Genomic DNA, 15,100 nt, shown 5'->3' on the forward strand with positions numbered 1-15,100 from the left:
GTACCGAACATCAGGCATGATTATTTGGGCATCTCATTAACTGAGGACAAATAAAGCAATTGAAAAGAGAAAATTAACTATGCCTGAAACAAACAAGGAATTGAACTGCTGAGTTGCATACAGTGACTTGCCTTAGCAGGTTGAAGAGGCTCAGCGCGGCTCCTACTTCTCTTGCAAGGCTCCTTCCTAACATCTTGTACATGGAAATCCTCAATCTTATCTTCATTGCACCCCCTCTGCAAGGTGACACAAACTAGTTACTCGTCTCCTTGGAAGATAAATATGCATACTTTCCAGTCTGTGAACACAAAAGGATGAGATTATAACAAAACAACACCACATAATGAAACATGCCGCATCTCTTGCACTTGCACACAATGAAATGAGCATTTACTATGTCTGCACTATGTAAAAAGTAGGCATACCTTCGAACTGGATCTCCAGGTACTCTTGGAGAGCCTACTATAGTGTACAGCCAAACCTTTATGTCACCTATGAGTTAGACAAGGCCCCACTACAGCAGCCCTTAGTGTTTAAATCGTTGACAAGCTCTGTTAGAGTGTTAGGTCAAGAACAGCAAGTAATCAAAGCAAACAGTCCTAGTATGGTTGGCTGATGCAAACAAGCAATTGAACAGATATGTGAGCAAATCTTGCATATCAAGAAAAGAAGCAAAGAAGGAGGCTTAAAGACCATCACTTGACTGACCAGATTTAAGGGGCATTTAAACATCATGTGCAACGTATGAACTAACATAAACATAGCATATTCCAGATTCTACAATGGAATGCACATGTATTAGGTTATGCCATGTATGATGATGCCTAAATGTACAGATAGCAGGCAGGAGTGATTCATCATTGCACGCACAATTGAATTGCAGGTTAAGGGCCAGTTCGATTCCGCCTTTTCAGGACATATTGTCAAAATAAGCCATAAAAGATGTAAAGAAGTCATTTTTGGGTTATGGGCTTGGGCTTAACTAATTTTGCTTTGGAGGGGGGGTGTTTCGGGTAGAACCTCACTAAAAATTGAAGGGAAGGGGAATAGTGAAATGACTCTGTTGTCTGTCTATATTACACTCAAAATGCAACTGCTAACGCCCGTGTCACACCTGACCCTTAAGTAAAAACAAACACGCAAGCATTCATTGCCCTGCCCGCTTGCATCTCCTCTCCCCTTTCCCTCTACCTCGATCCCCTGCCTGCAGCACTAGGGTTCCTCCAGCGAGCCATCGCCACTGGTCCCATCTGGCCTGGTCCTCGATGATGCTATGTCCAGCTAGGCTACATGGACGGCGGGTAGGGGCAAATCTCCCTGGCTGCTCCTCCCTCTAGCGCCGCCCCTCATTCTCATGGTCTCCAGCAGCTGCTCCATTGTGGTTCATCCAACGCACTACTCCGGCAGGCGCTGCACAACTACGGTTGATGCCACACTGCGGCAGAAGGCACCTTATTCCCCCTCCCCTCCTCCCAGGCCATGGCCTTGAGGTGCTGTTGAAGGATGAGCTCATCCAACAAGGTGAGGATCTCCTCTGATTTTTTGCCAAATTTTCATTCTGATCCACTATACGATGAATTGCTATGAGCTGCTTCTGCTACTGCTATATGATGCATTGCTATGAGCTGCTCCTGCTGCTGCTATATGATGAATTGCTATGAGATGCTGCTGCTGTATGATGAGTTGCTATGAGCTGATTCTGCTGCTATATGATGAATTGCTATGAGCTGCGGCTACTGCTATATGATGAGTTCCTACAAGTTGCTCCTGCTGCTGCTATATGATGAATTGCTATGAGCTTCTCTTGCTGCTGCTATATGATGAATTGCTATGAGCTGCTCCTGCTGCTGCTATATGATGAATTGCTATGAGTTGCCGGTGGTATATGATGAATTGCATACTGTTGCTGCTGTATGATGAGTTGCTATGAGCTGCTGCTGCTATATGTTGCTTTCAGGTGGTGCTGCTATATGATAATAACCAGCCACTTGGACCATCGAATTTCAATAAATAATTGTTCTTCATTTAAATGTGGGTCATGCGTTCTTCGTTTAAATTAGGCAATGGGATCTATGGAAAACATTGACCAAAGTAGATTGTGCCAAGTAGGTGGTATCTTTGTATTTTCATTTTGAGCAAATAGTGATGGTCTGTTTTCCTATCATATTAATTACTTGTAACACCCCGGATGTAACTTACCCAATTTGTACTCCAACTCTTGCCGTTTCCGGCGTTAAGTTATTTTATTTTCTCGGGTTTGGGTTTTTGTCTCCGTGTGTTGCTATCATTTTCATGCATCTCATATCATGTCATCATGTGCATTGCATTTGCATACGTGTTCATCTCATGCATTCGAGCATTTTCCCCGTTGTCCGTTTTGCATTCCGGCGCTTCGTTCTCCTCCGGTGGTCATTTCTACCTTTCTTTCGTGTGTGGGGATTAGACATTTCCGGATTGGACAGAGACTTGCCAAGCGGCCTTGGTTTACTACCGGTAGACCGCCTGTCAAGTTTCGTACCATTTGGACTTCGTTTGATGCTCCAACGGTTAACCGAGGGACCGAAAAGGCCTCGTGTGTGTTGCAGCCCAACACCCCTCCAATTTGGCCCAAAACCCACCTAAACCCTCTCCATCTTCTAGAGCGTTCGATCACGATCGCGTGGCCGAAAACCGCACCTCATTTGGACTCTCCTAGCTCCCTCTATGCCTATTTAAAGACCCCCATTCCAATTCTTGGATCCCCTCCCCGAAACCCTAGAAAATCCTCCTCGCGCCGGCCGGACATGTCCGTCCCCGGCCGAACAGATCGCCGCCGCCGCCCACAGCCAGTGGTGTGCCGCCATGTGGCCGCCGCCGCCCCGCACCCGCCGCCGCCCGCCCGGCCCGAGCCGGGCCCTCCTCGCCGCAAGCCGGTCCGCGCCCCGCGCCCGACCTCCGCCGCGCGCCGCCGCCCATCACCTCATCGCCACCCCGGCAGCCTCGCCGCCTCTTCTTCGCCGGCGCCGCGCCGCGCTCCGCACCGGCCGGCCGCGCCTTCCCCGCCACCGCTCCGGCTCCCCGCCGACCGGATCCGGCGAGATCCGGCCCGGGAGTGCCTCGCCGCCGCCTCCCCGTCAAGCTCCGGCGACCACGAGCTTTCCGGCCAACCTCGATCCACGTGCCACGGATCTGGATCTGGAGTTGGACGGTTGACTTTTTGCCCGAAACCCTAACTTTTCTTGCCTTGTTCATCGCATCGTAACTCCTCATCCGTAGCTCCGTTTTTGGCGTATAGCATATCAAAATGTTCATCTCAGAGAGCACATCATTTCATTCCATTGCATCATTTTCTTTTGAGTTCATCTTGATGCCCGAAATGCTGTTAGAAGAGTGCTATCTGATCTGAAATTCCAGACAAGTGTTAATTTCACTAAGTCTGAAATCTGTTTGCCATATGCATTTTTGCCATGCTTGTTTGAACCTGTTAATGGATGAATTGGCTGTAGCTCAGTGCTAGACTTTTGTTAAGCATCATGAATGCATCCCTGCCATGTATTTTGTTGTCATGCTTGGGTGATGTAGCTTGTTCATCTCTTTGCATTTAGGTGGCTACTTGCTGTAAATCGCAGACCGGTGTCATATTTGAATCGCTTGCCATTTCCAAACCGTAACTCCGATTCCGGCGTTCTTTATATCGTTTTCAAGCGATTTCATCTCATTTTTCCAGTGGCACATTTGGATTTCCATGTTGAGGCCAGGTTCATGCATCCCTTGTCAAATCTTGCATATGCATCCCGCATCGCATCCCGCATAGCATACCATCCTTGCATCATATTGTTTGATCCTTGCACGTGGTTGATTGTGTCCTTGTTGCTTGTTTGTCTTGTTTGGGTAGAGCCGGGAGACGAGTTCGCTAACGAGGAGACAATTGAGTTTGCTTTCGAGAATCCAGTCAACTCTGACAACTTTGCAGGCAAGATGATCATACCCTCGAAATCACTACTATCTTTGCTTTGCTAGATGCTCGCTCTTTTGCTATGCCAATGCTACGATGCCTACCACTTGCTTTCAAGCCTCCCAAATTGCCATGCCAAACCTCTAACCCACCATGTCCTAGCAAACCGTTGATTGACTATGTTACCTCTTTGCTCAGCCCCTCTTATAGCGTTGCTAGTTGCAGGTGAAGATTGGAGACCGTTCCTTGTTGGAACATTTATTTACTTGTTGGGATATCATTATATTATCTTGTTATCTTAATGTATCTATACACTTGGTAAAGGGTGGAAGGCTTGGCCTCTCGCCTAGTGTTTTGTTCCACTCTTGCCGCCCTAGTTTCCGTCATATCGGTGTTATGTTCCCGGATTTTGCGTTCCTTACGCGGTTGGGTTATAATGGGAACCCCTTGATAATTCGCCTTGATTAAAGCTTTTCCAGCAATGCCCAACCTTGGTTTTACCATTTTCCACCTAGCCTCTTTTTCCCTTGGGTTTCCGGAGCCCGAGGGTCATCTTATTTTAAACCCCCCCGGGCCAGTGCTCCTCTGAGTGTTGGTCCACCTGTCAGCTACCGGTAGCCACCAGAGGCAACTCTGGGCTGGCCTACCCGCACCTAAGACAATCTGAGTGTGCCTTGAGAAAGAGATATGTGCAGCTCCTATCGGGATTTGTCGGCACATTCGGGCGGTGTTGCTGGATTTGTTTTAAACTGTCGAAGTGTCTTGAAGAACCGAGGTACCGAGTCTGATCGGAATGTCTCGGGAGGAGGTCTATTCCTTCGTTGACCGTGAGAGCTTGTCATGGGCTAAGTTGGGACTCCCCTGCAGGGATTTGAACTTTCGAAAGCCATGCCCGCGGTAATGGGCAGATGGGAATTTGTTAATGTCTGGTTGTAGATAACTTGAACCTTAACTTAATTAAAATGAATAAACTGAGTGTGTTACCGTGATGGCCTCTTCTCGGCGGAGTCCGGGAAGTGGACACGGTGTTGGAGTAATGCTTGCGCAGGTTACCCTCTAGTTTCTCGCTCGCGCTTTGCATCCTCTTCTCGCTCTCTTTTGCGAACAGGATAGCCATCATATATGCTAGTCGCTTGCTGCAGCTCCACATATATTTTTACCTTGCCTTACCTATAAGCTTAAATAGTCTTGATCGCGAGGGTGCGAGATTGCTGAGTCCCTGTGGCTCACAGATTACTATTACACCAGATGCAGGGCCTGACGATTCCGCTCCAGGTGACGCGCTTGAGCTCAAGTGGGAGTTCGACGAAGACTCTCAACGATACTATGTTTCTTTTCCTTATGATCAGTAGTGGTGCCCAGTTGGGGTGATCGGGACCGTGTCGCATGTTGGGTTATCTTTTATTTTGGCGTCGTAGTCGGGCCATGAGTGTTTGGATGTTGTAATGTTATTTATGTACTTGATTGACGTGGCGAGTGTAAGCCAACTATGTTATCTCCCCTTTTATTATCTATATTACATGGGATGTTGTGAAGATTGCCTAACTTGCGACATATGCCTTCAATGCGATTATGCCTCTAAGTCGTGCCTCGACACGTGGGAGATATAGTCGCATCGAGGGTGTTACAAGTTGGTAATCAGAGCCTTCCCCGACCTTAGGAACCCCATTGCTTGATCGTTTTTAGCAGCCGAGTTGTGTCTAGAAAAATGTTTTGAGTCATTTAGGAATTATATAACGGAGAGTTTAGGAATTATTTTTACTTCCCAGTCTCCTCATCGCTCTGGTAAGTCATCCTGACATAGAGTTTTGACTCTTCTCTTCTCAAATTTCACTAAAAAAATTAGGATCACGCGGGTATCTTGGAATCGCTCCGATGGTTTTATGATGAGAACATTGTCTTGGTGCCTCCTGTCAGGGGTTTTCTGGAAGTGTCCCGGGGAGTTGAGCTCTGAGGTGTTGTCGTCATAATTTTATTGTTGCAGTTCTGGAATACCTGAGTTTAGTACGCCGACATCGAAAATCTCTTTTATGCAGTTCATTGGTGAGATAACCTCGACGCCACCCAGTACTGGGGCGGGAGTTCGGGAGTATCGCCATAACTTTTATAACGGATGCTTTTCGAAGGTTGAGGTAGATGGTTTCCAAAGTTTTTCTCGGTTATGTGTTGAAGGATGGATACAGCTGGATGTAGGATTTGCTAGATTTGGGTGAGATATTATGCTTCCCTGTATCCCCAACACCTGATTGCATAACCGGAAAGGTTCGGCAGTTTCATAGGTGGGAATTCAAGTAGCTCTAGTTCTTCTTCCATGGATAGTTGGTTTGAGATTGGGATTTCTTACCGATTATTCGTTCTTGATCCGTACCTTGTTGATTTATTTCTCTACCTAAATTCTAAGTGGCTTCTCAATTTATGGATATGTGACCATTTCAAGAGGAATGCATTCGTTCATTTTGTTCGGATGTGAAGACTATATGTTGCAATTTTCATTCTGTTGGATTCAGCTTCATTTTATCTGTCTATGTGCTAATGGATGTCAACCTCTTCAGGATGGCTCCTCCAACGCGCACGACTCCGAATCCTGATCCGCCACCACCTCCACCTCCTCCGGAGGCATGGCAAGCTGTTATGGCCGCAACCAATGCAAACACACAGTTGATCATGCAAATTCTCCAAGAGCACAATCAAGGCAACCAAGGGAACCAAGGCAACAATCAGAATCACTTTGCTACACTCAACCAGTTCCTTGCTAACGGGCCAAAGACTTTCAGCAATTGTGTTGAGGTAACCGATGCTGACGATTGGCTTGTGGATTTGTGCAAGCATTTCGAGTGCAGTAACGTCAGGCCTGAGGATTTCGTCAAGTTTGCTTCCTTCCAACTCAAAGATCAAGCTGCAGAATGGTTCCAGCAGTACAAGGACTCCAAAGGTGGACGTGTTATCACTTGGGATGAATTCCGTCAAGATTTCAGAGCTCACCATATCCCTCAGAGCGTGGTTGAAAGCAAGCGTGAGGAATTCTACAACCTGAAGCAAGGCTCTTTGTCTGTCTATGACTACAACAAGTTGTTTCAGAAGCTCGCCCGCTTTGCCAAGCGGGACGTACCTGATGAGAAGAGCATGATATACCAGTTCAGGGGTGGTCTCAGAGAAGAAATTCAGCTCGCTCTTGTTCTCTTTGAACCCGTGAGGTACGATGAGTTCTACAACATGGCATTGAAGCAAGAGGCCGCTCAACTGAGGTGTGATGCTTCCAAGAAGCGAGTCAGAGATGTTACTCCTTCTTCCTCTACTCAAGTGGCCAAGCAGCAGAAGTATTGGCTTCCTCCTCCTCTGTTTCGTCAGCCGTATCAGCAGAAGAGCAAAGGTGGCAGTGGTTCTTCCCACCCACCCAACCCTGGCTTTCAGAACAAGACTTCGTCTCAAGCTCCAAGATCTAGTGCTCCGTACCACCATCCGCTTTCAGAGGTCACGTGCAACAAGTGCCAACAGAAGGGTCACTATGCCAACAAGTGTCTCAACCAGAGGCGTCTTCCTCCTCCTCCTGTCAGATCGGCAAGTACAGCTGTGGTCAAGCATAACACCAAGCATGCCAAGGTCAACTTGATGAATGCAGCTCAGGCAGAGGACTCATTAGATGTCATCATGGGTAACCTTCCTGTTAACGATGTTCCTGCTAAAGTTCTTTTTGACACGGGTGCATCGCATTGTTTCATCTCGAGACCGTTTTCATCTAAGCATGGTTTGGATTTGCAAATTTTTCCTAGTCCATTAGCAGTTGTCTCTCCCGGTAGGCGCATGCATGCTAACTCCATTGCTCCGGATGTTACTATCACTTTGGGAGACTACAAGTTTCCGGCTTCTCCAACGGTTCTTGGTGACTCGGATATTGATCTTATTCTCAGAATGGATTGGCTTTCTAAGCACAAGGCGCATCTTGATTGTGCTGCCAGGCAGATTCAATTGACTCATTCGTCTGAGGATGTAATTGTCTTTGCCACTCGGGATAATACCATCCGTCTGTTTTCTCTCAATGAGAAGGGTGAACTCGATGCCATCTTGCAAATTCCAGTCGTTTGCGAATATCAAGACGTCTTTCCAGAAGAGCTTCCAGGAATGCCTCTGCACCGGCCAGTTGAATTCGTTATTGATCTTGAGCCTGGCACGGAACCAGTGTGCAAGCGTCCTTACAAGCTCGGACCTGAAGAGTTGAAGGAGCTAAAGAAGCAACTCGATATTCAAGAAAGAATGGGTCTCATCCGGCCTAGTTCTTCTCCGTGGGGTTGTGGTGCTCTTTTTGTGAAGAAGAAGGATGGAACGGACCGACTTTGTGTTGATTACCGTCCATTGAACAAGAAGACCATCAAGAACAAATACCCACTTCCCAACATCAACGAGCTGTTCGAACAACTCAAAGGTGCCCAACTATTCTCCAAGCTTGATCTCCGTATGGGTTATCATCAGATTCGAATCCGTGAGCAATATATTCCCAAGACGGCTTTCAGGACAAGCTATGGTTCATACGAATACACGGTCATGTCTTTTGGCCTCGTCAACGCTCCTTCGACTTTCTCTCGCATGATGAACTTCATCTTCAATGCCTACACCAATGACTTCGTTTTGGTCTATCTCGACGGCATTCTGGTTTTCTCGAAGAACAAGGAAGATCATGCCAAGCACTTGCGTTTGGTGCTTGATAAGCTGAGGGAACACCAGTTCTACGCCAAGTTCTCCAAGTGCGAATTTTGGCTCGATGAGGTTCTTTATCTTGGTCATATCATCTCTGACAAGGGCATTGCGGTGAATCCTGAGAAGGTGTCTGCAATTGTGAATTGGGAACCTCCTCAGAACGTGAAGCAACTCCGTAGCTTCCTCGGTCTCGCAAGCTATTGCCGAAGATTCGTTGAAAACTTTTCTAAGATCGCGAAGCCTCTCTCAAATCTTCTCCAGAAGCATGTCAAGTACATTTGGTCTCCGGAGTGTGACATTGCTTTTAACACTTTGAAAGAGAAATTGATCACTGCTCCAGTTCTGACTCCGCCTGATGAATCCAAGCCGTACGAGGTCTTTTGTGATGCCTCTCTCCAAGGTCTTGGCGCAGTGTTGATGCAAGAGAAGAAAGTTGTTGCTTATACCTCTCGCCAGTTGAAGCCCAATGAGAAGAACTACCCCACTCATGATCTCGAGTTGGCGGCAGTTGTGCATGCTCTTTTGACTTGGAGACATCTCTTATTGGGAAGAAAAGTGGACATTTTCGCTGATCACAAGAGTCTCAAGTACATCTTCACTCAGCCTAATCTCAACCTCGGGCAAACTCGATGGCTCGAAATGATCCAAGAGTATAATCCGAGTATCGAGTATACTCCAGGCAAGGCCAATGTGATTGCTGACGCATTGAGCAGAAAGGCTTATTGCAACAGTCTTATTCTCAAGCCTTATCAACCCGAGCTTTGTGAAGCTTTCCACAAACTTAACCTGCAAGTTGTTCCTTAAGGTTTCCTCGCCAACCTTCAAGTCTCTCCTACCTTGGAAGACCAGATTCGCCAAGCCCAGTTTCTTGATGCTATGGTGAAAAAGGTGAAGATTGGGATTGCCAAGAGTCAACCCAAGTACAAGTGTTACCGCCTTGATGACAAGGACACTCTCTTCTTCGAGGATCGTATTGTCATGCCCAAAGGTGATCTCCGTAAAGTGATCATGAACGAGGCTCACAATTCTCTCCTCTCCATCCACCCTGGGAGCACGAAGATGTATCAGGACCTTAAGAAGGCTTATTGGTGGACTCGAATGAAGCGCGAGATTGCTCAATTCGTGAATGAGTGTGATGTCTGCAGAAGAGTGAAGGCAGAACACCAAAGGCCAGCTGGTCTCCTCCAACCTCTTGCCATTCCAGAATGGAAGTTTGACCACATTGAGATGGACTTCGTGACTGGGTTTCCAAAGTCCAAGCGTGGCAATGATGCTATATTCGTTGTCATCGACAAACTCACTAAAGTGGCTCACTTTCTGCCTATCAAAGAGTCAATCACTGCAGCTCAATTGGCGGAACTCTATACCTCTCGGATTGTGTCTCTGCATGGTATTCCACAAGTGATCTCTTCAGACCATGGCAGCATCTTTACCTCCAAGTTTTGGGATTCTTTTCAAAAGGCCATGGGCACCAACATCCGCTTTAGCACAGCTTTCCATCCTCAAACTAGCGGTCAAGTCGAGCGTGTCAACCAGATTCTTGAAGATATGCTCAGGGCTTGTGTGATCTCCTTCGGCATGAAGTGGGAGGATTGTCTTCCTTATGCTGAATTCTCCTATAACAACAGTTTTCAAGCAAGTTCAGGCAAGGCCCCATTTGAAATTCTGTATGGCAGGAAGTGCCGTACCCCTCTCAACTGGTCTGAAACCGGCGAACGTCAGCTTTTGGGAAACGACTTAATCATAGAGGCAGAGGAAATGTGCAAAGTCATTCGAGATAACCTCAAAGTAGCCCAATCCCGCCAGAAGAGCTACTATGATAGTAAGCACCGTGATTTGGCTTTCGAGATCGGAGATCATGTTTACCTCCATGTTTCTCCTATTAAAGTTACTTGTCGCTTCGGTATCAAAGGGAAGCTTGCCCCTAGATACGTGGGACCTTTCAAGATTGTCAGCAAGAGAGGCGATCTTGCCTATCAACTCGAGCTTCCTTCAAACTTTGCAAATGTTCATGATGTGTTCCATGTCTCTCAGCTCCGAAAGTGCTTCAAGACTCCTGACCGCACCGTCAACTTCGAGGACATTGAGCTCCAAGAATATCTCTCCTATCGTGAGCACCCCGTTGCTATTCTTGAAGAGACTGAACGCAAGACTCGCAACAAGTCAATCAAATTCCTCAAAGTCAAGTGGTCACACCATTCCGACCGTGAAGCTACCTGGGAACGCGAGGATCACCTCCGTTCTGAATACCCGGCGTTCTTTCAGCCCTAGATCTCGGGACGAGATCCTTTCGTAGTGGTGGAGTTTTGTAACACCCCGGATGTAACTTACCCAATTTGTACTCCAACTCTTGCTATTTCCGGCGTTAAGTTATTTTATTTTCTCGGGTTCGGGTTTTTGTCTCTGTGTGTTGCTATCATTGTCATGCATCTCATATCATGTCATCATGTGCATTGCATTTGCATACGTGTTCATGTCATGCATTCGAGCATTTTCCCCGTTGTCCGTTTTGCATTCCAGAGCTTTGTTCTCCTCCGGTGGTCATTTCTACCTTTCTTTCGTGTGTGGGGATTAGACATTTCCGGATAGGACCGAGACTTGCCAAGCGGCCTTGGTTTAATACCTGTAGACCGCCTGTCAAGTTTCGTACCATTTGGACTTCGTTTGATGCTCCAACGGTTAACCGAGGGACCAAAAAGGCCTCGTGTGTGTTGCAGCCCAACACCCCTCCAATTTGGCCCAAAACCCACCTAAACCCTCTCCATCTTCTAGAGCGTTCAATCACGATCGCGTGGACGAAAACCGCACCTCATTTGGACTCTCCTAGCTCCCTCTATGCCTATTTAAAGACCCCCCATTCCAATTCTCGGATCCCCTCCCCGAAACCCTAGAAAATCCTCCTCGCGCCGGCCGGACACGTCCGTCCCCAGCCCGACAGATCGCCGCCGCCGCCCGCAGTTAGTGGCGTGCTGCCACGTGGCCGCCGCCGCCCCGCACCCGCCGTGGCCCGCTCGGCCCGAGCCGGGCCCTCCTCGCCGCAAGCCGGGCCACACCCCGCGCCCGACCTCCGCCGTGCGCCGCCGCCCGTCACCTCATCGCCCCCCCCCCCCCCCCGGCAGCCTCGCCGCCTCTTCTTCGCCGGCGCCGCGCCGCGCTCCGCACCGGCCGGCCGCGCCTTCCCCGCCGCCGCTCCGGCTCCCCGCCGGCCGGATCCGTCGAGATCCGGCCCGGGAGTGCCTCGCCGCCGCCTCCCTGTCAAGCTCCGGCAACCACGAGCTTTCCGGCCAACCTCGATCCGTGTGCCACGGATCTGGATCTGGAGTTGGACGGTTGACTTTTTGCCTGAAACCCTAACTTTTCTTTCCTTGTTCATCGCATCGTAACTCCTCATCCATAGCTCCGTTTTTGGCATATAGCATATCAAAATGTTCATCTCATAGAGCACATGTAACACCCCGGATATGACTTACCCAATTTGTACTCCAACTCTTGTCCTTCCGGCGTTATTTTATTTTATTTTCTCGGGTTCGGGTTTTTGTCTCCGTGTGTTGTTGTCATTGTCATGCATATCATATCATGTCATCATGTGCATTGCATTTGCATACGTGTTCTTCTCATGCATTCGAGCATTTTCCCCGTTGTCCGTTTTGCATTCCGGCACTTCGTTCTCCTCCGGTGGTCATTTGTACCTTTCTTTCGTGTGTGGGGATTGAACATTTCCGGATTGGACCGAGACTTGCCAAGCGGCCTTGGTTTACTACCGGTAGACCGCCTATCAAGTTTCGTACCATTTGGACTTTGTTTGATACTCCAACGGTTAACCGAGGGAACGAAAAGGCCTCGTGTGTGTTGCAGCCCAACATCCCTCCAATTTGGCCCAAAACCCACCTAAACCCTCTCCATCATCTAGAGCGTTCGATCACGATCGCGTGGCCGAAAACCGCACTCCATTTGGAGCTTCCTAGCTCCCTCTACCTATAAATATGTGTATGCCCCCGAATTTTCGGATCTTCCCCTACCCTAACCCTAGTCTCCGTCCTCCTCCAGCCGCCGGACGTGTCCAACCGGGCCGGACACGTCCGCCCCGCTCCCCCAGCCTCTCTCCTCCCGCCACGTGGCCGCCGGCCGCCTCCCACCGCCGCGGGCCCGCAGGCCCATCCGCGGCAATTCGCCGCGCGCCACCGGGCCGCGCCTCGCCCGCCGCCCGGGCGCGCCTCGCCCGACCCCGCCAAGACGTCGGCGCGCCGCCGCACGCCCGCCGCGCTGCCCTCCGCCCTCTCCGGCCGCCGACGACCGCCAGTGCCCCGCGGCCTCGTACCTCGCCAAGCCCCGCCACCGCACGCCCGTCGCACCGTCCCGAGCCGGCCGCCTCCACCGCCTTCCTCTCCGGCCGGCGAGCCGCCCCGGCAAGTCCCCACCACTCCGGCGAACCCTCCATCTCCGGTGAGCAGGAGCTCAGATCCGGCGAACCTCGAAATCCGCATCGGCCCGATCTGGATCTAGATCTGGGGTTGACCTCTAACCCTAATTTTCAGTCATTTTATGCATATTTCATCATGATATAACTCAGCACCTGTTGCTCCGATTCATGCGTGTAGCATATCAAAATGTTCATCTCAGAGATTACATCATTTCATTCCATTGCATCATTTTCATTTGAGTTCATCTTGATGCCCGAAATTCTGTTAGAAGAGTGCTACTTAAGATAATTGTCAGATCTGCTACTCCATTTAGATATTTGTCATTTTTGCCATGATTATTGTGTGCATGATATGCCCATGAGCTCTACATATGTGTTGTTAAGGGTTTTGCCATCTTTCCAGAGGTGCAACCCAAGTATTTTTGTGATGTGTGTGGTGACTAGCACAAGCTTGCAAAGTGATGCACTTGGTAATGCTGTTTTCAGGGACTTAGCATTTCCACCAAGTCCTTGAGCTATTTATCTCATATAGCCATATGTTCATGTTGTTTCCTAGTGATCCGTGCCTCTTTTGAGGATGATCAGTAAGGATGTTTTGTTAATCTTGTAGTGCTCTATCCATCCATGTCTTTGTTCGCAATTATAGAGCACCATAGCTTGAGTCAATCGAGCTCTACTTTTGCTACTTTGTGAATCCGGACAGATTGTCTACTTGTTAACGATTTTGCCGATGATGTTGTAGTTGATCCACGCATGCTATGCTATTGTTCTTGCCATTTCTAGCTTGCATTTTATGTATTCTTGATGGGTGTATGCTTAGTTTATCATGACTTGCTCCGTAGGGAGTGCATCGAGCTCGTAAAACATGCCTACTTGATATCTGTTTCAGCATGCTCCAGTTTTCACTAAGTCTGTGATCTGATTATGTTTTTGCCATGTTCACATGCTTGCAATTGTATTTTCTGATCCCTTTTGACTCAAGGTCACTAAGGGACTTTTGTTAAGCTCTCTGAGTAGCTCGATTCCATTCTTTACTTTGCCATGTTCAGGTCCTGTAGCATGTAGTTTTGTTGCTCCGAAGAGTGCTACCTGATCTGAAATTCCAGACAAGTGTTAATTTCACTAAGTCTGAAATCTGTTTGCCATATGCATTTTTGCCATGCTTGTTTGAACCTGTTAATGGATGAACTGGCCATATCTCAGTGATAGACTTTTGTTAAGCATCTTGTACGCATCCCTTCCAGGTATTTTGTTGTCATGTTTGGGTGTTGTAGCATGTTCATCTCTTTGCATTTAGATGGCTACTTGCTGTAAATCGCAGACCGGTGTCATATTTGAATTGCTTGCCATTTCCAAACCGTAACTCCGATTCCGGCGTTCTTTATATCGTTTTCAAGAGATTTCATCTCATATTTCCAGTGGCACACTTGGATTCCAAAGTTGAGGCCAGGTTCATGCATCCCTTGTCAAATCTTGCATATGCATCCCGCATCGCATCCCGCATAGCATACCATCCTTGCATCATATTGTTTGATCTTTGCTCGTGGTTGATTGTGTTCCGTTTGCTTGTTTGTCTTGTTTGGGTAGAGCCGGGAGACGAGTTCGCTAACGAGGAGCCCGTTGAGTTTGCTTTCGAGGATCCAATCAACTCTGACCACTTTGCAGGCAAGATGATCATACCCTCGAAATCACTACTATCTTTGCTTTGCTAGATGCTCGCTCTTTTGCTATGCCAATGCTAAGATGCCTACCACTTGCTTTCAAGCCTCCCAAATTGCCATGTCAAACCTCTAACCCACCATGTCCTAGCAAACCGTTGATTGGCTATGTTACCGCTTTGCTCAGCCCCTCTTATAGCGTTGCTAGTTGCAGGTGAAGATTGGAGGCCGTTCCTTGTTGGAACATTTATTTACCTGTTGGTATATCATTATATTATCTTGTTATCTTAATGCATCTATATACTTGGTAAAGGGTGGAAGGCTTGGCCTCTCGCCTAGTGTTTTGTTCCACTCTTGCCGCCCTAGTTTCCGTCATATCGGTGTTATGTTCCTGGA

This window comes from Triticum urartu, chromosome 1A, assembly GCF_056163025.1.
Source record: "Triticum urartu cultivar PI428250 chromosome 1A, HENAU_Tu73, whole genome shotgun sequence".
NCBI classification, from domain to species: Eukaryota; Viridiplantae; Streptophyta; class Magnoliopsida; order Poales; family Poaceae; genus Triticum; species Triticum urartu.